This window comes from Aedes albopictus, chromosome 2 (assembly GCF_035046485.1).
Source record: "Aedes albopictus strain Foshan chromosome 2, AalbF5, whole genome shotgun sequence".
Lineage (NCBI taxonomy): Eukaryota > Metazoa > Arthropoda > Insecta > Diptera > Culicidae > Aedes > Aedes albopictus.
This window is the reverse complement of record NC_085137.1, coordinates 215,114,723-215,141,944: the sequence shown is the minus strand read 5'-3', so window position 1 is coordinate 215,141,944 and position 27,222 is coordinate 215,114,723. Positions and strand designations below refer to the sequence as shown.

The 27,222-nt window shown below is 39.1% G+C and overlaps 2 protein-coding genes across 3 annotated transcripts in view; one reads left to right on the top strand and one right to left on the bottom strand.

Moving 5' to 3' along the window:
- Positions 1 to 27,222, top strand: part of LOC134287909 (uncharacterized) — a 295,474-nt gene that overhangs the window by 139,251 nt on the left and 129,001 nt on the right. The gene's annotated exons all lie outside the window — the stretch shown is intronic.
- The window catches only part of LOC109401713 (protein decapentaplegic), a 163,001-nt gene that overhangs the window by 47,564 nt on the left and 88,215 nt on the right, over positions 1 to 27,222 (bottom strand). The window lies entirely within an intron of this gene.

Genomic DNA, 27,222 nt, shown 5'->3' with positions numbered 1-27,222 from the left:
AGTACCTGCAACATCATGCAGATTGTGGCTTTCTATGCTTTGGTCTACTTGAGTTGCACTAGAAGCACACGAAACTTCCATCTTGTCAGTTGAGTTGCATTTAAACTCCGAAATCCGTAAAGTTGCGGCTTTGTTTCATATAAATCACAAATTACCACGTGTTTGTCATCGATCTGTGGAGGCGGAGCTTACATATTGCTCGCAAGTGATAATACAGTCAGCTTACATTAAATGTGCTATGCAACATGCATGAAACAACTAACTCTGGTTTGTTTTTTTCAGATTAGGTTCCATATGCGTTACAGAAAACTTGAGCGTCTTTTCATTTTGAAAGTTCTCTAACTTGTGACAAAGAAGGTGCAATAAAGTAACAAGTAACTTCAGTAGCTTTTATGGTCTGTTGAGCATCGATTCTCTCACAGAGCTTTTGTTGTAGTATGTAAGGTGAGTAGATAATACTCCTGGTGTCCGTGGTTCGAGTCTGGTCAAAATCTATTCCCAACTTTTTTATCATTCCTTCTCGTTTATGTTGCATAAGAATTCAGAATCTGCGCTTTTTGGGTTTCAAAGAAGAAGCAATTGTGTTCTGTCGTCCGTAACACGGACAGTGAATAAATTGCATTAAGGTTACTGTTACTGGATTAGCAAGAAGTCGTGTTTCTTGGCAGTAGAGTTGATCAACATTTATGTAAATTATAAAACATCTTCCAATCAAATTATAATTTGTGGAACTCAAAGATTGTTCCAAAACGAAACGCATGTTCGATTATCATGTCTTATTTCCCAAATTCTCTCGAGGAGAAAACATGGCGTCGCCTGACATGGAATTCTCAAGATACAGAACTTCTCTGCGGATTTGAGCCTTAATTTCCCACGATGCAACGTTTTGACTCTACTTCGAGTCTTCTTCAAGAAGGAAATTCCAAACAAACATTTGCGCATGTGAATGGTGCCGCCACTGGAAACTGTAATTGGACGGTGCACTGCGTGTTCATTGGGCAGCTGACGTAATGATGTAAAAGCACACACATCACTTAAGGTGAATATATGACGAAGCCACACCTAGAATTTTCAAGAGCACAAATCTGAAGAACCGAATGTCGGTTTGCACTGAAAAGTTGATCGATTGGTCACCACCAGCGGGTAACCAATCGATCAACTTTTCTGGGCAAACCGACATTCGGTTCTTCAGATTTGTGCTCTTAAAAATTTTAGGTGTGGCTTCGTCATATATTCACCTTAAGTGATGTGAGTGCTTTTACATCATTACGTCAGCTGCCCAATGAACACGCAGTGCACCGTCCAATTACAGTTTCCAGTGGCGGCACCATTCACATGCGCAAATGTTTGTTTGGAATTTCCTTCTTGAAGAAGACTCGAAGTAGAGTCAAAACGTTGCATCGTGGGAAATTAAGGCTCAAATCCGCAGAGAAGTTCTGTATCTTGAGAATTCCATGTCAGGCGACGCCATGTTTTCTCCTCGAGAGAATTTGGGAAATAAGACATGATAATCGAACATGCGTTTCGTTTTGGAACAATCTTTGAGTTCCACAAATTATAATTTGATTGGAAGATGTTTTATAATTTACATAAATGTTGATCAACTCTACTGCCAAGAAACACGACTTCTTGCTAATCCAGTAACAGTAACCTTAATGCAATTTATTCACTGTCCGTGTTACGGACGACAGAACACAATTGCTTCTTCTTTGAAACCCAAAAAGCGCAGATTCTGAATTCTTATGCAACATAAACGAGAAGGAATGATAAAAAAGTTGGGAATAGATTTTGACCAGACTCGAACCACGGACACCAGGAGTATTATCTACTCACCTTACATACTACAACAAAAGCTCTGTGAGAGAATCGATGCTCAACAGACCATAAAAGCTACTGAAGTTACTTGTTACTTTATTGCACCTTCTTTGTCACAAGTTAGAGAACTTTCAAAATGAAAAGACGCTCAAGTTTTCTGTAACGCATATGGAACCTAATCTGAAAAAAACAAACCAGAGTTAGTTGTTTCATGCATGTTGCATAGCACATTTAATGTAAGCTGACTGTATTATCACTTGCGAGCAATATGTAAGCTCCGCCTCCACAGATCGATGACAAACACGTGGTAATTTGTGATTTATATGAAACAAAGCCGCAACTTTACGGATTTCGGAGTTTAAATGCAACTCAACTGACAAGATGGAAGTTTCGTGTGCTTCTAGTGCAACTCAAGTAGACCAAAGCATAGAAAGCCACAATCTGCATGATGTTGCAGGTACTGCTTGGGCTGGTGCAGAATGAGTACGTTAACGATCCGTGCAGCCTTTAAAACCATGGTGTCATAACCCAATTAGCAAAAAAGACTGAATCCCACACACGTCACCCATCATCCTCGTTTTACGACTATCACCATTGACATGGATGTGATTGTCGTGACCTGGGATACAAAGTATTCGTCTCAATAATGCTTGTTTTTTGGCCGATATTGAATGACTGCGGCTACCGCTTTCAGCTCCCCGTTGTGAGAACTGACAAAATCCACGATCTCCATTAGTGAGCGACCCAACCAAATATCTCTCATGGGATTTCGGCTTTCAAAGCCAAAAAAAAGCGTTGATTTTCTTATCTCATCGCCGACGTTTCGATCCAGATGTAGGGATCTTCTTCAGGGCTGGAAACATTGTTTCACATTATCCATGCACTGCTTGTGTTGACAGCCAATCGTCTCAAGCACGAGCCTGTGAGCAGAGATGGCATCCACCTCAGAGCTCACTAATGAGAAGATAAAAAAATATACATTACACACAGCCTGCATGATGAGAAAGAGTGCGTGTAAAGAATTATCTTCTGCGTGGTCTGACTGCACGCGCTCGGCATCGTTGTCGAATCGCGCACGACGGTGAGCGCAGGAAAGCAAGAGAAAGTACAATCCAACCCACAGTTCACATCACAGCACTGCGCTACTCTGTACTGCCGAGAGCGAACAACTTGCAGCTCAGACAGCGCAGATGTGTAGCACATTCCTAGAAATGAGCGAAGCTCACGCAGAAGTAGTTTGAGCTCTGCGACGTCTCGCGCAGCTGGTGTGGCAACTAACACATTCGCACTCTCACGCAAAGTTTTACGGCTGAGCGATGTGTGTTTGTTGCCGGACCACATTCGTACCAAAACAAAGCGGCGCACAATTTATTGAAGATGTGTACGCAGAGCTGTTTATCAGTGTATCCATGCCATCTCTGCCTGTGAGAGTGAGTGCTCTATACTCCTCTCACGAGTGTACAGACTCACCTACACAAAATATTGAATGAAAATTGGACGCTTCCAGATCTCGCTTTCAGCACGCTGCGTGCGAGTGTGGTACAGGTTCAAAACGGAGAAAATAAAAAAAAAATATCGCAATCATTAACCCTTTGGAGCCGGATAATTTCGCCACTGCTGCCGCAACCTCGCTGGCCTCGAATATGTTTGTTATGCTCGGTTCCATCACCTGGGTCATATTGACCCCTCCGGCTCCAAAGGGTTAAGGCCAATCGAAACATTGCAGCCCTGGTCGTGACTCTCTCCTTCATCTATTGCAGTAGGATACAGAGGCGTGCACAACGATATGTGAAACGGTGCATGTTTTTAGATAAGCACAAGAACGGCACTCGGAGAGAACGATTCTCTCGCAATCCATGGTGCACCAGAGGCACACTTATCCCTGCAAAATGGTGAAGGGTAAAATTCATAAAATGCCTGACATTCCAAGCGTGACATACTAACTAGTTTGTATTTCTCGAAAAGAGCTATTTCAAAAAACGGATCGTATGATTATCTCGTGATGGTCGCGATGATTCGCAGCACTGCTTTACAGTTTGTGTGTTGTATGACAATCGACTGTGGTTGTAGTTATGTAACGAGAATTTTCGGCTTCCAGTATTAACGTGATCATTACTGAGTCTGAGCAGTCGTCCTGTTGTTAATTACGTGTGGAGGGTCACTTTGCGGCTTCATTTACATTGACGGAGAATGTGATTAACTTTACTCGTTTTTTTGAGATTCTTCAATATACTTTGAACAGTGGTGACGCTACTGAGTAGTTTAAGGGGTAAATTAACGAATACCCCCCCCCCCCCACACAGCCAAAATTTTTGGAACTAATTTCTATTATAAAAAACTTTGTAATGAAAAAATGTTTCGTCAGCGCCGCAAATTTGAACCTTCGCCTACGGCTCAAATTGAGTGCATATATTTACGAAATGTGACAGTAAAATAAAAAAAAAGTATAACTAAACATCGAAAATCCCTCCCAGACCAAATTTCTGGCTACGGAATGAAAAGGCCAACCATGCTTTGAGATATAGCATTTTGAATGTTTACAGATAATTTCCAATACCGTCATGCGGGGCTTCTTTTTACACTTTTTCATGATTTTTCAACTTTATGACATTATAACTCCCAGAGTAGTGAATGGATTTCCACAATTTTTACACATAATAATTGTGAGTATGAATGTAGGATGTATGCAAAATTTGAACTAAATCCATCAATAAACAAAAAAGTTGTTCATACACCAATCGGACACATCTCATATAGAACCAGATGGGGGCTACTTTGGACATTTGGACATTTTTATCTAAAACAAAATTGCATTTCAAATTCCAGGTTTATTTAGAAAACTACTTTGTACCAATACTGTAGTATACTATATCAGACATGATTTCATCAAAAATATGCGTTTGAAGATGGTTCCGTGCTACCTTTCGTATTATGAGCAGCGTGATATTGCTATATAAATAGCCTGAAAAAAAGGACCATCAATCCTTTATTTGAGTGAAATGGTCATTTATAATGTATAACGATAAAAATATTCGATTGTATATGCTACGATGATATATTTTGAATGAATTGATCAACCCTTTGAAATTTATAAACTGTAGAAACAATGCTTACAGACCAAATGTTCTGATACGTTATGTATATTTTATTGATTTATTCGATGTATTTTCGCGTCCTGCCAAGCAATAAACGGTCTGTTTGAAAAATAATTTCAACCAAATGGAGTGAAAACTATTGCTTCGTAATAGTCGAAAAGACATCAAACAGATTTGAACCATATTTCGAATTCAAAAAATCCATATTCGAAAGTGTCCAAAGTAGCCCCGCATTTCAAAAGTAACCCCGCGCGACGGTACAGTCCTTATTTTGTAAATATTGCGCATGTGAATGGTGCCGCCACTGGAAACTGTAATTGGACGGTGCACTGCGTGTTCATTGGGCAGCTGACGTAATGATGTAAAAGCACACACATCACTTAAGGTGAATATATGACGAAGCCACACCTAGAATTTTCAAGAGCACAAATCTGAAGAACCGAATGTCGGTTTGCACTGAAAAGTTGATCGATTGGTCACCACCAGCGGGTAACCAATCGATCAACTTTTCTGGGCAAACCGACATTCGGTTCTTCAGATTTGTGCTCTTAAAAATTTTAGGTGTGGCTTCGTCATATATTCACCTTAAGGGGAAACTGGACGCATTTTTTTTTGATTTTGATATTTTATTAAATAACGAAGCAATATATTCAAGATCGGTTTTCATACACAGTTAGAAGAAGGATCGAGCAGTGGAGCGGACCTGGTGTGATGGTTAGAACGCTTGACTATCACGCCGAGGACCTGGGATCGAGTCCCACTCCCGACAAACTCGCAAAATGTGAGTTCTTCCTTCGGAAGGGAAGTAAAGCATGGGTCCCGAGATGAACTAGCCAAGGGCTAAAAATCTCGTTAATACAGATAAAAAAAAAAGATCGAGCTATCTCCTGGATTTTTTTCCAAGTGTAAAACTTTTACCAGTTTTTATAAAACCATATTTTTTTTGAAATTTCATTCAAAAAAGGTTTCCTTATAACTAAATAACATTTTCCAAATAAAAAAATAATCAGGAGATGTTTTGTTTCTTCCTTTAACTGCGTACGAAAACCGATTTTGAAAATTAAGCTTAGTTATTTAATAAAATTTAATAAAAAATTATAATTTATTCAATAAAAAAAAACAAAAAGTGAGGAAATGTTTCCAGTTTTGCCTTAAAATAATTTCTCTTTCGTTAGTAGTTAGAGTAGCAACAGCAGCACCATGATGGGCCAGGACAATCGAAATTACCAGAGAATCAATAAATGGGGAATAGAGATTAGTCGAATTTCGCATGCGTACAGCTTGAGAGCTCAAGCTTAGAAGGGTCATAACGGTACCGGCGACATCCTTGCAACCATTGGGTATGGGAAGCGCTCGTAAAGTAAGTCTTGGATCAAGGGTTTGGTTCCCATTGAAGAACGCGGATTTTTTTTTCGCAGTTCAAATGTTGATTAGTCCATCGAACAAGTGTTATGATTTTCAAATAATGATAAAATTACCGAAAAAATATAATTCTTCATTGCACGAACGAACATTTTGACAGATAATACGTGAGCTAGAAAAGGACATGAATCATGACCGTCTCAGCCTTACTCGTGCAGAACTGTCAGAATGACCTGAAAAACCGTGTAATGAAGAATTGGTGCTTATTAGGGCACTCTTCCCCATGTTTGTTCAAACAAATACAACTCACTTCCAAATATGATCGTATTTGCACGTGTTCAAATCATGGTCAATAATCCCAATTGGATTGAAAAATACCGTTTTTATCCCTATTCGCCAATGATTAACCCCTGCACACCGCACAAAACACGTCCCAAGCAACTCCACCAGAAGCAACAATATGCAAAATTTGTTTTGTTACTCGCCAGAGGGGGACCGACAGAGAAACAATCATAATTCAGGGGCCGTCCAGCGGCCCTCCCCCATTTCTGCACTTTCTACTCAATCACATCGACGTAGGGTTTTTTCTCTCTCCTCATCCAACCGAAGAATGAAAATGCCCTCGTCGCCCGAACTGTGTGTACCCGTTACTATTCGCTTCGACTCCTCCGGTGTGTGTGGCACTTGTCGGGTCGCTCTTCAGTTCCCCGCCTTCGATTTCTGTGCAAGTCCCGGCCGGCAACGTTCGAGTCCCTCCATCAGCCAGGTCGTCCTTTTCCGTCCGGCCTGAGAAGCACTCCGACCGAAAGTGTTTTACTACCGCATTTATGATCCTCGTCAGTTGATCCCTTTGCTAATGATCGGGCAAGGTGCGGGCGGGTGCGCTTGTGAGTGTGAGTTCTGGTCAGAGCCGAATTCAGGGCCAGCTCGAGTGCGACATTTTGATCGAGTGCGATCGAGGAGTTCAACTGGAAGGTCACCGTGAACTTCGCAAGGCTGCTGACCGGTTAACCATCGATGACCGCGATCACCAAAGTTCACTGCTGCTCGAACGTCTACTCACACCGCACCGTCCGACTCAACCTCCGCGACGCGGAGGTGCGTGCGCGAAGAAGGTCTCAAAATTGTATGATCGCGCGCCGCCACGTTGTCTACGCGGTTTAACGAGTTCTACACAGGAAAGCATACGGGGTGTGCGTCCACACAACGACCGACGTGCTGGTTCGCTCGACGAAGTCGTTTATGATCAACGACCTAACCTGCGCGGTTGATGTGTGTGGCGCGGCGTGGTTGTGCGCACAACTTCGGCAGTCAAGTGTCACTCGCGCTCTCTTGTCTTATTCGCGCCGTTGTTGCTCAGCTCAACTTCACCCGAACTATTTCCGTCATTCGATCCCATGTTGCTGCTGATGAGAGGTGGACGGACGCAGGGGGCTTTCGGTGATCGAAGCACAAAACAGCCGTTCCGAAAGCTGGTTGCTCTAGTTTGCAACGGTCTTCTAACAACAATGTTTTAAATATTCCCCGGCACAGCATGTGACGTGAGCTCTTATTAACGTTATAATTTATGTGTTTTTTCTTCTCGGGGTGTTCGAGAGTGGGGAAGGTGATTCCATCTATCCGGTAGGTAAGTTTTCAAGAACCTGATGGAAGAGCATCGTGTTCACAGCCGTTTCGATCACCACATGGGGTTGCTACAAGGGGGTAATCAAATTCGGGTTGCGTACTTGGTCGAATGGTTCGAAATTATAGAGTGGGCATTGTTTTAGAGCCATGTGGGACCAGTTTTTGTCCGACACGGTGCAAAAGTCATTGCCTCGATAGGTAAGGCCAAATCATAGACAAGACATGTACGTGAATAAAATAGTATTTTATTTTTATTTTATATTTTTTTCTCTGCGTGTCATTCCCAAATTACTTTACCCAGCTAAACCTTCGGTAGCAATTTCAAGCTGCACCTTCACCATCGATTATGTTTAAATGCGCCTGGCGTCAACCTGGTTGTCTCCGACGAGTTCTTAAAATCCTTTTTGAGAAAATTCGTTTTTTCTTCCACCTTTTCACGAGACAACCAGCTAAACTGCGTTTCATCTCCAGTCAATATAAACATTTTAACACATTTTACAGCCAATCCATCAGCTTTGCAGCCCGAGCCGAGAGGTTTACCTGCTAGCTGTTGTTTTGGTGTGTTTGCTTTTGCTGTTGTATTTGAGCAGAAGTGTTCCTGCCATTAGCACACTTTTCGAGCTCAATTCAAGGAATCTGCTGAAATCGAAGCTGCAGCTTTCCGGACAGCTGCATTTGCATCATCATACATATTAGATTGGCAGCAGCTCTAGCGATTAATAAACAAATAGTGGGATCTAACCGGTCGCAAACACTCGCATGTAACACCTTATGCGACTGACGACGGGTTTGAACGAGAACAAAATTTGAATCTAAGTTTGAATCTAGGAAAAAACAGATCGGGTTACTCTACATGAAGCTAGAAAGATTCTAGAAAAAATATAATTATTCGATAGCCAAATTTGAGCGTTTATTGATTAGTTTTAATCGCTTTGAAAAACGATCGACTCAACTTGAAATTATTATTAGGAAAATAAAGTTAAATCAAATTAATTTATTTTAAGATTTTTTGGAAAATTAGAAATTCAGAAAATCCAGAATATGGATAAAGACTGGACTCGAAAAAAAATGAGACGCAAAGAATAATGTATAACTTTTGATTGCGTGCACAAAAATAACTGATTTTTTTACCAGGAATAGTACATTATGTGTAGCTAATATCATAAATTTTTTATCAAAATCGGTTAAGTGTTGGCGGAGATATCGTCGAAACAAGATACTTACCATTTGAGAATCTTGGGCCAAACAAACACTTTAAAAAAATATCACATTTTTTACCTAAAACTGTAGAGCCAAAAATACTGAACCGATTTCAATGAATTTTTTTCTGTACAAAAAGTATGTGTGTAGATGTATTGTGTCAAAATTTCATTCAATTTGATTTGACCTTTAAAAAGTTATAGCCATATATGTAGCACTATGTCACAATAAGCAGATGTGGTTTTTGGTATAGTGACATTCAAACTGCTCTAACTTTTAAAATGTTCAATCAAAATGGCTGAAATTTTCACTGAGAACAGATTAACACAACGATTTTACACTGTCAAAGTTTAAAAAAAAATCGGAACAGTGTTGCCAATACTACAGTCAAAATAATGCACACTGATTTTAAAATGTTAAAAAGTGCCCAAAATTTGAAAACCCCCTTTTTTGTTTGAATTGTTAAAAAAAAAGTACTGAACCAATTAAAATGAAATTTTCACCACTTATTATAACTTACTTGAAGGACTTACAGTCAAATTTTCGGACGTTTTGATGAGCTAACAACCAAGTTATACCCTAAACATTTTTTTAAAATGGAAGCCCAAAATTTCCAAAATCACATTTCATTGTATCGACAATGTTTTCGCGAATGCCGGGGCCCGTGGCGTAGTTGGTCACACGTTCGCTTCATATGCGGATGGTCATGGGTTTGATTCCCAGCCCCGGCACTTGCAATTTTTCGTCAGTTGCTCTTCTCCCGGAGAGCGGCTGACACCTGACCCTCTTCTGAGCATATGCTCAAACGGACCCGGAAACCTGGACATCAGAGAAATGCAGCTCATAATGGACCCCCAATCGGACTGGAAAAGGAACAACAAGTACCCATCGACATCCTCGTGCTCATCATTCTACCAAGAAAAGAGTAGAACAGTGAAAGCAGCACGAAGGCAACCAATTCGATATAGTAAAATAGAATACTTATAGACGCTGTACAAAGTGTAAGTGCAGCTGTATTTGTAATCGCTCACGTAGTGCCCTAGTGGACAACAGAGCTGTAAAATAGGTTAAGTGATCAAGAATAAAAAAAATGTTTTCGCCAATACTGAACCGATTTTGATGAAATTTTTAGGTCATTAACTACACATAAAATGCTATTCCTGATTAGAAAATCAGCTATTTTTGTGAACGCAATCAAAAGTTATACATTATTTTGAGTGTCTCATTTTTTTCGAGTCCAGTCTTTAACTGGCTATCGAATAATCATACTTTTTTTTTAGAATCTTTCTAACTTCATCTAGAGTAGCCCGATCTTTTTTCATATTTGGACCACTGCTACAGTTGATCAACTTACAGTAAAAAGATTTGGAATATTAGATTTTGTTTTCGAATAGTTACAGCATTTTTTGAAAAGTGAAAATTTTGCCTGGCCCGATCATTTTGCATATCCCCTGTTTGTACCAATACGATCTTTTTAGGAACTAAGAACATAGATCAAGTATTGAAAAAATACTGTTTTTGGAGACGATTGGAATTGTATTGATACAAATTTTGATATTTAAAGTGATTTACAAAAATATCTGTTTATGTACTCAATATAAAGACTATTACAACCTCTGTGTTAGGGTGTAGCTTATATTTAAAAAGAAGTATAAACCTGGAATTTGTATGTACTTCTGAATTCAAATCACATAAAAAGAGAAAGTTCTGAGTTTATACCAAAACTACTGAGATTTAGAGGTAGTGCAAATGCCTCAAAGTGGAAATTTCGAGTAATAAAAAGGATCTTTCATTATAAGTGCTATAGCTTTCTAAATTTTTTATCCGATTTACATTTTTTTCATAAATACCTCATATTGTTTTTTGAACAAACTTCTAGGACATTATTTTTTCTCCAAAGTTGCACAAAATATGATTTTTTATGTCTTTTATATTTATTTTCCTTTTTACTAAAAGTTTTGATGTTGAGGTCCAATAAATATTAAAAACGTTCAAAAACCACTATTTGGCAAGAAAAATGAGATTTTTGGTTAAACTTTGATTGTTTTCGTGCATAGTTTCGATCTTTTAAAAAAAAAGTCCTTCAAATTGTAACATGGAAGCCTTTAGGACAGCCGACAGACTTATTAGAATCCTAAAATGGCTGCCACAATGGCCGACTTCGACACCTACTCATGCTTTCGAGGGCACACATCTCTTCATAAACCAAACCAGCGCACCTGAGCTTCTTATTTTAAGCTTATTACAAGTGAGCAAGAACAGAATAATTGAATGCACTGTTGTTCGAAGCTTGCTTCTTAAGATATTTGTGCATCTGAAGTTCTGATGCACTGTTGAAGCGGAATTTCATATGAAAAAAAAAAGTTCCACTGTGTACCATATCCAGTCGTGTTTTAGTAGTATTTTGAATAGAAACTTCCAAAAAATCTTACCAAATTTCAATTTTACATAATCAAATCACATTTTTAGTAAAAAGTAGAAAAAATCATAAAAAAAACTCATATTTTGGTTGATTTTGGAAAAAAAATATAAAACGTTCTACTAATTATTCAAAAATGCATTTGAAAGAGATTCAAGCAATAAGATTGAAAATGAGAAAGTTGTGAAAGTTACAGTGAAAGCATTTTTTTTACACAAAAATTCAACTTTGAGGCGACTTTCAGAATTTTCGGAGGTTTCTCTTTTTATTTATGTGATTAGAATCTAAAAGGGCAGTCGAATTCCAATTTCCAACAACTTATGGTTGTATTTCGAATCGAACTCAGCATTTCGACCATTGTCATTTTCAATATTCGAGAAAATCTTCGAGAATTCCTTGGGTTATGTGTTTGGATTTTTTCGGCGATTTATTTATTGTGTTTTTCTTCAGTAATGAAAATAAAATTTGTTTGTTTGGTCGATTTCTTTGAAAATTTCTTTGGCAATGGGCAATGAGAATATATGCGGTAGTTTAATTGGAATTTGTTTAGTAATTTCTTTGGAAAGTTTAACGGCAATTTCTTGGATAATATTTTTTGTTTATTTTATTGTAAATTCTAGGACAATTCCATATACACTCCCGTTCAAAAGTTTGGGGTCACCCCCTCAAAAACATGTAATTTTTTTAGGCCCATATCTCCGCCAATTTGCGTCCGGTTTCAAAACCCTAGGTTTCATTCAAAAGATAATAAGTCAAAGAAACTTTGAACATGATTTAAAAGAAACTTTTTCAAAAAATTTTGTATGTAAACTTAACCCAAAGTTGCCAAATTTTCTAAAAAATGAATTTAAACTTACGGCAGTGTCGCTGGAAGTTGGGTCGACCAAATTTTAAGATGAGAGCGGTAATATGACCCATTTTCTATTAGCATTCAACTGCTTTTTACAGAACTTAGCTAAAAAATCTAGAAAAAAAAGTTATTAAGTAAATTAATCCTTGATGTCATCGACCAAAAGTTTGGGGTCACCCCTCAATATGATGTATCGGCCAAAAGTTTGGGGTCACTATCGTAAAACATGGAAAAGTGATTTGGTGATATCTTCGTCATCTAAAGTCCAATTTTAATTATTTTTGGCTCATTTCAAAGATAATAAACTAAATTTACGTTTGATGTCTTCAACTTAACGTATTTAACGATTTTTGTATATAAAAATGTTATGTAAAGTTAGCACATTTTACCACGCTTCAAAAAATAGGGCAACTTTACGTTAAGTTTTAGTATGTAAATTTCAACAAATATGAGTGGTTCAATGTCTATGCAGTAAGTATCATTCATTTTGTTTCAAATAAGCCAAGAAGAATTAAAATTGATTGAGAGATGACAAAGATATCAACAAATCACTTTTCCATGTTTTATGATAGTGACCCCAAACTTTTGGCCGATACAGCATTTTGAGGGGTGACCCCAAACTTTTGGTCGATGACATCAAGGATTAATTTACTTAATAACTTTTTTTCTAGATTTTTTAGCTAAGTTCTGTAAAAATCAGTTGAAAGCTAATAGAAAATGGGTCATATTACCGCTTAATCTTAAAATTTGGTCGACCCAACTTCCAGCGACACTGCCGTAAGTTTAAATTCATTTTTTAGAAAATTTGGCAACTTTGGGTTAAGTTTACATACAAATTTTTTTGAAAAAGTTTCTTTTAAATCATGTTCAAAGTTTCTTTGACTTATTATCTTTTGAATGAAACCTAGGGTTTTGAAATCGGACGCAAATTGGCGGAGATATGGGCCTAAAAAAATTACATGTTTTTGAGGGGGTGACCCCAAACTTTTGAACGGGAGTGTATAATTATTTTTCGAACATTTCAAGCGTTTTTCATTTGAGATTCTTTCTGCAATTCCTTTATATGTTATTGTACTTATATTTTTTCCTCAGAAAGCTGCATCTGCATTGCTCTGAGGATTTCTTCAGATTTTTTGAAATTTCTTCGAAGATTTTTGATGAATTTCTTCAGTAATTCCGTAAACATTTATACATGAACTTCTTTGGAATTTCTTTGGTCATTTCTTCGTACCTTCCCATGGCATTTCTAAAGAAATTCTTTTGATAATTTCTTTTATTTTTTTTATAAACTTCATAGGCAACTACGGCCATTTCATAAGAAATTCTCTTTACCAGTTATTGCGGGAGGTGTGGATAACGAATCTTACAGCAAACACGACGGTTACAGTCTTAGTTAGCTAAAAAGCTAAAAATAAAGTTTATTAGCATATTTAAAAATACATATACCTTAACTAATTTACAATTTCGGTGACCTGTCACGGGAACACCTCCTCACTATATTGGCAATCTCTATTCAATTATAATTCTTTTAGGTCTAGGTATATAGTATTGAACCGCAGGGGTTCTTAAGTACATCTGAGGTTGCCTTAAAATTTAAGATACGCGACTATGCGTAACACCAGTTATTTGGAAACTTTAAAAAACCATAACAAAGCCAAAGCTCTCAAAGATTATGACGAAAGGAAGGTCTTAAGGTGAAGGGCCCTGGCGTCCTTTATCTAAATATTGCATTTTGCCTCACTGTTTTACGAGCACAAATCTAAAGATCGATCGACCGTTGAACAAAGTGAGCTGAAAATATTACTCAGTTTTCTTTGCGAGTGAGCAAGCAATAAGTAACCTCTAGTGGCGACTACCTTTGGAGTCTAACAATCGCGTCCTTAAGAAGTTTCCAGAGGAAATATCGAATGATTTTTCAACGACAATGCCAGATAAATTCCTCCAGGAATAAAGGAAAAAAATAAAGAAGAAATTGCCGACGGAGCTTTGAAAGATTTGCCGGTGATTTTTTTTATGAAATTCAAGTGAACAAATCTGAAAAAAAAAGTTTGGAAATAAGTTTCAAAAGTATTGCCGAATAGATACCAAAAGGAAATTTCACAGCAAAAGCATTACTGAAGAATTCACAAAGAAATTGTCTCAAGAATTCATAGGAATTGCAGGAGGGTTTCACAAAAGAACTTTGTGAATTCCTTCTGCAAGGGGTTTTTAAAGAAATTGCAGAAGGATTCCTAAAAGAAATTGCCAACGGAATCCTGGAAGGCTTTGATGAGGAAATTCTCAAAGGAATTACATAAAACATGCCCGAACAAATTTTTGAGACATTTCCAAAAAAATTGTCGAAACAGTTTTCAAAGATATATGCAAAAGAATTCGCATGGGCATTGCCGAAGTATTTACTAAAAGCATTACCGAAGAAATTTTCAAAGGGATTCCTGGGTTATTCCAGAAAAAATAATTTCCGAAATAATCTTTATGATAATTACCAATATAATTGCTATAGCAATACCCAAGAAAAAACGGAAAGAAAAAAAATCCCAAAATTATTGGAACTCCGGTAACAACTTCCCAAAGGTTTATCGATAATTTCCAAAATAGTGAAACCGTTAAAGGGGTCCTTCGTTGGCTAATCACGAGCTGATTATCATGCAGGCCGATCAACGACGGATCAAATGTTTACTCTGCGACAAATCCTAAATAAATTTTGGGAGTACAACCTGCAGACCCAAGATCTGTTTGTTAATTCCAATACAGAATGCGATTCAGTGAACATGAATGAGCTCAGGCAAATAATCGTGTTTCATGGTTTTCCAACGGAACTGATTAGGCTGATTCGTGCAACACTTAATGGATTTAAATCAAGTATACGGTTGCGAATGAGGATTCGACATAATGTTTATGCAGATTGAGGCAGAGCAATGCACTGTCGAACTTGTTGTTTAATATTTACGAGCTTAGAACATTCCACGTCCAAGGAAACTTGAAAAAACTTGGACTGAGTCCAGTTGAGTAGGATGCTTGCTGTGGCGTAGATTCAACGGAGGGAAATGTAGCCCACCAAGTGTCCAAGTTAATATGATATGGCAAAACTTGTTGGGTTGTTGGCGCCATCAAACTATCAAGGTTAGGTATAGACGGAATCATATTGACGGGCCAACGTAAGATGGTTGAAATATGGAAGCAGTATTTCAGCAAACACACGAATCTTGGAACTCAGCTACGCAGGATTTTAGCAGAAGAAGAAACTTCTACTTATGTAGTACGTAGGACGATGAGGACCAACTAAATCCCTTCCTACAGGGGTGTGAAAAATGCCATTCACCTATTGAAGTGAACCATATGTAGTGGAGCGGGCCTGGTGTAATGGTTAGAACACTTGACTATCACGCCGAGGACCTGGGTTCGAATCCCACTCCCGTCAAACTCACAAAATGTGGGTTCTTCCTTCGGAAGGAAAGTAAAGCGTGGGTCCCGAGATGAACTAGCCAAGGGCTAAAAATCTCGTTAATACAGATAAAAAAAAAGTGAAACATAAAAAAAATCCTATTGATGTTTTGCATAAAAACTTTAGAGGCACATATCTAACGAACGAAGCATCGAACCAAGCTGCACTTGTTAATCCTGGCCAGTGCTGAAAATGTTATTTCGACATTTCTAAATTCAACCACATCCAGCTCATTTTAGAAGCTCAATCTGAGAGTATGACATATGAAAAACTTGCATTTTTCGAAGGTAGTCCGTGACATTTATCTTAAATACTCGAAAAAGATCAGTTTTCCGTGACTTTCTTGTAGAGCTGGTCTAACCACACAAGTTTTTCATATACTATATTCTCAGGTTGAGCTTCTAAAATGAGCTGGATGTGGTTGAATTTAGATATGTCGAAATTAAATTTTTAGCACTGATCCTGGCTTTGCTCACTTTCAAAAAGAGGCAGCATTTCCAAATCGAGCGCATTTGTTTACGAATTTCCAAGATGGGTGCCCTTGAAAACATGAGTAGGGGTCCATATCAGCCATTGTGGCAGCCATATTTGTATTTTTTGATGTCTCCTTAAAGACTAGATTCGTTTGCTGCACGGAAAAGAATATCTGATAAATGTCCATATATTCAAATCCGTTCCCCCACAACATCAAACGACTGCCTAGCAATGATGTTACCCAACACTGCCGTGTGCAGCATAGTTGTCCCATGTTAATAGGGATTCCCATAGAACATGGGACAATTATGCCGCACATGGCAGAACATTAAACTAAGCAAAAGGCTTTTCCCTGCTGAAGTATTAGAACACTTTGTTCAGCAACCCGTCGCCACGTGTGCATGTGCAACATTTTAGAACATTGCAAGTTCTGAAAATGCAAAACTCCTCGGCACTTGCACTGGTCGCCGTCACATGCGTATCGGGGAGGGAACCTGAACCGCCTTGGCGCCAATTTCCACGCTACCTGCCACAACATCAGCAATAACAACCGCGTTGTTGTTATCGATGGATCGGGTGTCACATTCGCGCACAGGTTTATTTATAGAGCCAGACCTGCAGCAGCACACCGGTTCTATTTCGTTGGAAATTAAGTGGCGCACAGCGTGGTTAAAATTCATTAGAATCGATTGATTGACTCGATCGGATCGGATCGGAACACGCACGCGTTCGATGTGCGCGCGGCGCGCGATAATGGTGAGATTGGATGCAAATGAGAGGTGCCTGTGCTGGGCTGAACTGGGAGGGTATCAGCCAGGTATCAGCTTCCTCTGCGACGGGAACGGGGAACGGGCAGTGTTGCCAGCCGGGCGAGCGATCCGAGGCGTCACATTTGGATTGGATTGGATGATTGTAAAACAATTTCAATGAGGGTGTAAAAAACCTTATTAGCATCTTTCGAGCAGGAATGAAAAAGGTGAGACTCTTTGACAACCCGTCTGGCGACGGGAGACATTTACAACGGCGGAGTGGTTACATAAAAGAAGTCTTAGATATTGGAGGTGTTTGAGCAAGTGTCTCTGTTTTTTTATTGTCTGGCTAGTTTAACAATTGATTCTTTGTTGGGCGGCGTTGCGAAGAACGAATTTGTCGGGAATTACTCTTTCTATATTATTTCAAACTTTAGTATGAATTTGGGTTTCTGTGCGTAAGACTCACAGTTTCAGTAAAGGATGGATACTGACTGGTACCAGTTTATAATGTTCCTGATATTTGCCTTGCTGTGGTATCCCTTGAAGTCCATCCTGAGGAAGGTTTGTCTATAATGAGGTAGGTACAATATTAATGGTTGAGGATTCCGTATAGACGAAGCAGTGATCGCGTAGATATTCAGTAAGATCTTGCTGAAGTGATAGGTTTGATTCCCGGTCGGATTACCCACATATTCTAGTATCTTTGCGTAATGTAAGTATTCGTGATTTCTTAGGGCATAGAGTATCGTCATATATCTCACACGATGTTTAAATGCAAAATAGTCATTATCAGAGAAAGCTTTTAGTTAATAATTGTGGAAATTCTTATAAAACAATAAGCTGAGAAGCAGCTTGTAATTCCGTCGGTAGTTTGGTTGATACGCAAAGTACAGTCAAATCGCAATTTCAGAATTGGGTCATCTTTCTGTTCTGGGTAATGGCACCAGTGGAACGATTAACGATGTTGTTTTTGAAGGAGTAATTTATAAAAAGGATGGTGTAACAATGTTATAATTTAAGACCAGCTGTGCTCACAGGCGAGGTACATTTTATGAAAATTTGATTCTGAATGGACGAGTCTTTTCACACATTCGGAAAGCGGATTTGCGAAAAAGCTACTAACTACAAATATGCGTGAGTCGAGTCAATTTGGAATTAGTATTGGTTTTCGCAGCATTGGACTCGTCAGTACCAATTAGGGGGCATCCATTTAATACGTCACGCTAAATATAATAATTTTCAATCCACCCTCCCTCCTTCGTACGGGTTTTTCCTATACTTAAGACATTGCTGTGGAACTTTTTCAGAATGCCCCTCCCTACTCCAAGCGTGACGTACTGTATGGATGCCCCCTTACCCAGCGAAACCAAAATTAACTATTGGTCTGTCTCAAGAGCAATTTATGTGTTTCCAACGCTCAAAATTGTGACGTGCTGGAGTAAATCTGTGCCTGGATTCGGATTCAATGGCCCAAAATCTGTCAGAGACACATAAGTTTGCACTTGAGACAAAACAACGTTGCGCTGTGTTATTAAAGATATGTTTAACGTGAGGCTAGTTCATCTCTGGACCAACGGCTTAACTTTACTTCTGAAAGAAGCAAACTCACATTGAAAGTTTCTCAGTGGTGCGACTTGATCCCAGGTTTTCGGCGTGACAGTCATGTACTTTAACCTCCCAGAAAGCAGAGATAATGGAGATAATTGAACTCCTTTGCAGTTCTCAGGAATCACGGAAGTTTTACCAGAAGTTCAACCCATCCCAAAAGAGCTTCGTTCAGCATGCTGAAATGTGTATGGGATAAGAACAGGAGCCTTCTGATGGGTCACCATGAGGTGATCGAAAGGAAGAAGCAGCACCATGACTAACACCTGAATTGAGTTGGAAACGCAAGCATTAAGGATCAAGGCAGTGAAAGAAATGACTACGTCAACAGGGCGAATGATGGGTGAAGTTATAGATGACATTCAACGGCTAAAGAGCAATAATGAAGCTGGTGAGGATGGTATCGCAGCTGAACTCATCAAAATAGGCTCGGAAGTGTTGATCATTTGTAAAGTCTAACGGCGGATCCTGGTATTAGTATGTCAGCTCCAGAGGAACGTTCTTCTCCATTTCGGAAATTTGTGTCATACGCCACGTCCTGAGCTCATCGATATTTAGGCGATATACTGTCGAAACTGTCGATCACATAGAGCTCCCCAGGTAACTTGCCAGATTGATTAAAGCATGTTTAAAAAATGCGTAACAATTTTGAGCAAATGCTCTAGTTTGTTGGAATACTGAAGGGGACTTAAGCTGATGGACCTGCTGTTTAACAGTGTGCTAGCTAGAATGCACGGCACACTCGGGCGTATCAAACGGGGCTTTCAACCAATCCGGTAAAATCGGCAAAACATTTGGAACGCGAAGCAGGAAAAAATCGAATTGGTGATAATGCATCAAAAGTATTTGCTGATATGTGGGAGTGAAACAAGCCAAGCCTTTTAAGTATTACGATGAACGGAGATATCTTCCAAATGATCAATTTGCACGCATAATGCAGATTAAGATCATGTTACATATACGTACTTCTATATGGGAAAGTAATAACATAAAATAGGATCAAAAATACGTCATGCATACAAAAGTGAAGGCGATATACGTTCATTGGCGGAACAATTTTTACGCTATGTGACTTGAATTATTATATTATGCGATTTGCAGTGTGTACTGTTGCGATGCGATGTAGCATATTATGCAGCTTCTGTGTCGAACTGGTAACCTTTTTACGCTTTACAATAACAACTTTCTTATTCACCCCAGCGTTTGTTGGATTGCGATTGTTTTACCTGCTCTGTGTGAATTTGGCAGACTATCTGAAGTTGGAAAAGAAGGAGCGCGACTGCCAGCACAATTTTGACTACCATTCCTAGATAGCGGCATACCTCGAAGGCTCTCTACTGTGCACTCGTCCGCAATATTCCAGAGTACGCCTTTCAGGTATCAAGTATAACCCAAGTAACACACATGTTATATAAAAGTTACGACAGCGCAAGTTTTGGTTGTATAGAAGTTTATTTTACGTTATTTCAACACAATGTTAAAATTACGTAAAATAAACTTCTATACAACCAAAACTTGCGCTGTCGTAACTCTATTTTAACATGTGTGTTGCTTGGGAAGTTGGTCGGCTCCAAAGGAACGACTTTCAGGTATGGTCACTATACCACGCAATGCACCCAAAACGCATCAAACGTGTTCAAAGATCGTTTCTATGAAACGCTTTGAGGAAACTTCCCTTAAGGCTCAAGCATCCTGCATCATTTTTCGGAAAATAAAAAAGCAGTTTTCTCGCTGTAAGTCGAAAAATCGACCATGAAAATATATTCACTGCATCCTATTCCTCATGTGGAATGCAGTGAATATATTTTCATGGTCGATGTTTTGATTTACAGCGAGAAAACTGCTTTTTTATTTTCCGAAAAATGATGACGGATGCTTGAGCCTTAAACCATACTCTGTGACTGCCTACCTATTTTAGTAATCTGATGGAGCAAACGCTGTTTTTGCAACCATTGCTTTGGCTAGTTGACCGTGTAATAGTGGTTTCTGCTTTTGGTGGTGTTGCGTGTACGTACACGTTGCATTACACGAACACTACTTTAGTTACTGGTGGAAAATAGTAAACAAAAATCAGCTGTTCCCGGCAAAATCAAATGGGCATATTTTCAACCAGTAGATTTGCGTTAGTGTTCGTGACGCCACGCTGCGAAACCACTATGCTCCAAAGGTTGCTGACGACATTTTGTCCAATACGACTACTCGTATTCGTAGGAATAATTTGAAAATAGTTAAAGGGTTTTTAGTCTAATTCCCGTCATATTAAGCACCGACCAACAATAATCAAGTTTATTTTTGCACCTCGCCCAATGCCTCATGGACAATTTGACTACAATGGCTAATTCGTAAATCTACACATCTATTTCGTGCACAACATGAGTTCAATTCCCATCACACCTTCTACATGACACTGCACAGTGGGAAAAAATGAACCCGAAACACGACTAAATTCATTTTCTCAGCTGGGTAACGGGTTCTGCCAACGGCTGAGACCATTTTCGCTTGGAAAAAGTGTGCTGAATCGATTGGTGGGGGTCTCGTTGACCGGAGGCCTCACCCTGGCCAGCTAGAGGGCCGGAATCAATCCGAGTTCCTTACGGAAAGCAAAATCATTGTCATCCAATAATACTTTCGCACCCGATATTTATTCTGGAGCCGCAAATCAGAAGTCAACCGCACTCCGGATAATATCAGTTGCATGTTATGGTCCAATTGTGGTTCCGGAACAATCCGGGACAACCCGGAACATTAGGGTGGGGCTAATTTAAAAAAAAAATCTCTGGGATATGATATTGATATTTATTCTGAAGCCGCAAATCAAGAGTTAATCGCATTCTGGATAATATCGGTTGTCTATTTGGTTGCTGTGGTCCATTTGTGGTTCCGGAACAACCCGGAACATCCGTGTAAGTGCACTGTAGTGGGACACCGAAAGACATTTTACTCCTGTACACTTTTTGAGTTCCTTTTTGGTCCCATATCAACTGTGCAAAATTTCAGCTCGATCGGAGAAACTATATTTTAGCGCCAGCCGTTTTAAGTTTTCATACGATTTACTATGGGGAAAATCACTTTTTCAAAGAAAAACCGCCACAAGTTGCCCCTTAACCCCTAAAAATAAATCGATGAATGATTTCTATTGGAAATTTTACGAGAAACCAACCCTCCGAAGACGCGCAAAACGTTCTAAGGCATGTGGAAAAAGTTATTAACTGAAAACCGAATGGCATGCCAATGCTGTTTAGCATGTATAAGGAATAACAATAAATAATAAAATCTCGTCATTTTGTCGATCGGTGAGTCTTGATAACTTTTTCCACGAACGTCGCATCGGTATGCGGTCTTCGGAGGTCTGATTCCTAGTGAAGTTTTCTACAGAAATCATTCATTGACTTAATTTTTTGGATCTAGGGATGACTCCTAGCGATTTTCCTTGCAGACGTAAAATTTCCCCATAGTAAATCGTATGAAAAACTAAGAATGGCGGGCGCTAAAATATAGTTTTTTCGATCGATCAGAAATTTTGCACAGTTGATATGGGACCAAAGAGGAACTCAAAAAGTATACAGGAGCTAGTTTTTACATTTTTTGTATTTTCCCATATAAACCGTATACCAGGCTACTGTACATAGGACAGTCAAAAAATGCGATTTTACCGTAGTTGTGTATTCGACAAGTCGTTCAAATTCTACGCATTCCAAATCAAATCGTGTGTTCAAAGTACTATTGAGATAGATGTAGCTTTTAAGAATAACGACCAACATATTTCAATTAATGTTTTGGCCCACCAGATCATAAACGCCATCACTGTGCAACGAAGAAATCTTTCTCTGTGGTTGTGCAATACGACGTTTTGTAAGCAGAAAATCCACGGAAACACATTTGCTTGAAGACGAAGACAACTGTTTGTTTACAATTTACCGACGGGAAAAACAATTTATTTCAAAAATTTAACAGCTTTTACTGCATTATGCAGCAGTGAAATTCAACTTTGGATGGAATGCCACAGAGCTTTTGTTGGGTGTGAATTGAAGGTCAGATCAATAAGTGAAACTGGCGAAGTGAAATTTAACCGTGATGAAGAACAATTCGGCTAGCTTCTGCTTTGGTGCGGTTGCCTTCGTCATAGGCAAAACGAGAAAAAATATGAATTCGTAAGTAAAGTGAATTCGAAATGTTGCGTAATTATTCGATTTACAGTGCTATATGTGCCGGTTATTGACAGTCTACATAATTTTGCCTCCATCTTATGAGTCTTTGGTGATGATAAGTTGAAATATCTGTAACTATAGGCTCTTTTCCGTCTGATATGACGGGAATTAGCGCGTATGACAAAGTAAATTTCTACCCTAAGGACAAGAATGGTAAAACCACAGACAAACAGACGTAACACTCTGATAATTCCCATCGTACACCGATTTAACGTTCTTTTTCAAAATTTTATAGTTGGCCAACTGCCCAATCGTGGCGCTCGCGTCGTTTTTGTTCGAGTTTGACGTTTGCTCACTACCGCCACCTAGTTGGTAGTAGGCCAAACATAGTCCTTTTAGCATTGGGCGAATATTTTTCCGTGACCATGATTTGAATTGAAAACTGTTCAAAGTGTTACGTCTGTTTGTCTGTGGTAAAACGTATAAAATACATGGAAACTGCATTACGCGTACAAAAATGAAGATGATATACGTTCATTGATCTGCCAATAATCACACTATTTGACTTGAAGCATTATTTTATGCGATACACGGTGTTAACCATCTGAGGGTAACGAGTTCGACTCTCGCTCGGTCCAGGAAATTTTCTTGATTTTATTGGACAAAGAGTATGATTGTATATCTCACATGATGTATAAATGTAAAATGACCATTGGAAGATAACGCTCTTAGTGTTTAGTTCAGGTATAGCTGTACAATTGCGATGAAATGTAGCATCTTATGTAACCTAATAATATATGAACAAATTCTCGCCTTTGTCACACTGATAAGCTTTGGATTAACGAGCCGTACTTTGCACTTAACACCAAACACCACCTATGAAATACGTCTATTGATTTTATCATGACATTCTGACTCAACTTAGTGTTTGTTGAAATGCACTTGGTGTACCTGTTCTTATGATACACTACATTCCACTAGATATTGCTGACAGCACCCCAAATTGAACTGACAGAATAGTGTGCACACACCTTCAAAGTGTGATTGCAGCGCAGAACCACGTCGGATCGAGTTGAGTTCTTTGGTACACTTCTTTTTTTTTCTTCTTTTATGGCTTTACGTCCCCACTGGGACTTGGCCTGCCTCGCTTCAAACCACGCAAAAAAATCCGTTCCGATATACGTGCACTCCCAATCACGGCAACGGGAACAAACGTGAACTATGCATGGCAACGATAACAACAATAAGAAATGTACACCATGAACTAGATTTCACGTTTTCTAGAACGCCCATATTGACAGCTGGAACTAGTTCCAGTTCACGGTGTCCTCCTCCTCTTCTTGGCGTAACGTCCTCACTGGGACAAAGCCTGCTTCTCAGCTTAGTGTTCTATGAGCACTTCCACAGTTATTAACTGAGAGCTTCCTCTGCCAATGACCATTTTGCATGTGTATATCGTGTGGCAGGCACGAAGATACTCTATGCCCAAGGAAGTCAAGGAAATTTCCTTTACGAAAAGATCCTGGACCGACCGGGAATCGAACCCGTCACCCTCAGCATGGTCATGCTGAATACCCGTGCGTTTACCGCCTCGGCTATATGGGCCCACGGTGTATATTTGCTTGTTCTCATAATTGCGTTTGTTTGTTCACGTTTATCAGAACGGTTTTCTGAGCGTGTAGTGTTCTTTAAACACTTCCACAGTTATTAATTGAAGGACTTTCTTTGCCTGCCATTGCATGAATTTGTACATTGTGTAGCAAGTACAATGATACACTATGCCCAGGGAGTCGAGAAAATTTTCTCAACCGGAACGGGAATCTAACCCGCCATCTCCGAATTGGCGATCCATAGCCTTAACCACTAGGCTAACTGTATACCCCTTTGGTGCACTTATTCTTTATAAATAGAACAATAAGTGTACCGAAGACGTCGAGGCGATCTGAGGTAAATGTGCACTTTTATCATACTTTTGAGGTGTACTAAAAACAGTGTGGTAGTCAAATTTGGGGTGTAATCTGCAATATAGAAGGAAAACACTACTGTGTCCGATTCTGAATGCCAGTAATTAATACCAGCATAATTGTTATAATTATTCATTGACAGTTTTGTTTTGAAACAATCGTTGATAATACAAAATGAAATTGGTATGCAGCAACATATCTACAGGTAGCATGGAACGAGTTCACCAATGTATGTGAAATCTTAGTAAGCATTCATTAAAATGAATATGCTTCGGGCGCCATCATCTACTCGTCTTAAATATGCCAGCGGAACTGATTTTTCCATTTTTCTTCCGTACATAATCAAAAAGACGACGCGACGGACAAACTGAAAGCAAAAATCTAGCCAAATTTGACACCGCCGGCCCCTGACATTCTCAATGCAATCAAAAGAGTGGACTTGAATTTGCGTTTTTTGCGTTTTGTTGTATTTTTACTATCTTCATCAAAAAGAACTGCCCTAAATTTTATTTTATTTTTTTTTTATTTTTGAATGTTCAAGTATACTTCAATTGTGGATTTAGAAGTCGAGCTATAGATTTCAAAAATAAACCTTACTAGCTGTACCCGGCAAACTTTGTCTTGCCTACTGCGTTTTTTGACGTTTCAAGTTTCTAGGCAAGACCAAATCCCCGGTCAAAATATATGGAAGATCGATTTTCAAAAACTCTCATTTTTTCCATGTTTTTGGCCTCATAAACCTTCCTTGGGTGAAAACTAACAGAACAAAACTAAGACGACCAAAATTGTACCTTCCGTTCGCAAGTTATGCGCGGTCCCACGTATGCCACTGCATTTTTATATATATAGATACTAGCTGTACCCGGCAAACTTTGTCTTGCCTACTGCGTTTTTTGACGTTTCAAGTTTCTAGGCAAGACCAAATCCCCGGTCAAAATGTATGGAAGATCGATTTTCAAAAACTCTCATTTTTTCCATGTTTTTGGCCTCATAAACCTTCCTTGGGTGAAAACTAACAGAACAAAACTAAGACGACCAAAATTGTACCTTCCGTTCGCAAGTTATGCGCGGTCCCACGTATGCCACTGCATTTTTATATATATATATATATATATATATATATATATATATATATATATATATATATATATATATATATATATATATATATAGATTAAGTAAAAGGCTGGCTTTGTTTGCGTTGCCTTTCTGCTTTAATTTCGAATGTGTCGTAACAGTGGCATAGCAAGAAATTTGCTCTGGAAGGGTTTTCGATGTTCAATAATACCTTTATTTATTTGACAGTCACATTGTGTAAATATATGCACTTTATTTGAGCCATAGGTTCAAAATAGCAACGCAGCCAAAAAATATTTTCTACACGTTTTGTACTGAAAATTTATTCCAGAAGTGTGGAAAGGGGTCTCGGGTTAACCCAACATAGGTTTGTCCCAACTTCTCTTCTCTGCCCTTGTGTAATTTCTTAAGGAATCCCTATTTCAATCGGTTTGAAATTTCAAATCAGAATTGACATGTGTTGCATAATTGGCATATGTAATTATGCAACAACATTGCTCGTGGAAAACTTGACTGTTTTGACCTTCGATCGTACGGTGTTATTTGAAAATCCAGCTTTTGATGGAGAATTGATAGAATAAGCAAAAAAAAAACAATTTCAAAGTTTTAACCGGTTGCATCAATATGACGCAAAGGCGACACATTCTGCGAATATTTACGAAAATCTCCTCCAAAAACAGCCCAAATGTTCTCACGTTGGTCTTTTACATAGTCGTCCCGTATCTCTGAATCTGGACCACCAGTCACGTGCGTCAATCGCGATTCAAATAGCAAGTTCCGCCGAAATCTGGGGTCAAAAGTCACGTACCACCCGTTCCACACCGAGTTGAGCGCCGGATTTCTCACGATCTTATCACAATGCAGGAAAACAAAAAATCCTGAACGTAGCTCTTTCGCCAACTCGCACTAACATGGCGCTTGCAAACACACCGCACCGGTTCTCGGATGAAAATAATGTGGTCATTTGGTACGGCACAAAGAAAGGTATGAAGAACTTTCAGCAGCCAGCGTGCAACAAAGGATCTTGTGGCGCAGATCTCCCGAGAATGGGATGCATAAAATAAAACACACTCATCAAGAGGGACGATGACGACGACGACGACGGACGCAAAGAAGGACAAAGATCTTAACTTTTAGATAAGTGGTTCTTAATGGTTTTCCAGGCAAAATGAAGATGGACGCCTGCTGCAGCGATGCAACGTAAAAAGTCAATCGAGAGGATCATCCCGGGCAGCTCGCTCGGAGATCCTATGCTGCTGCCGCCGACGTCGAGGTCCGTAGATTTATGCCAGTACTTTGGCTTAGAAGGTGCCGAAAAAAGGTGAACTCTGTTATCTAGCCGTGCCGATCGTCAGAGGGTTCGATCGTCATCGGGGTGTGGTGCCAGCGA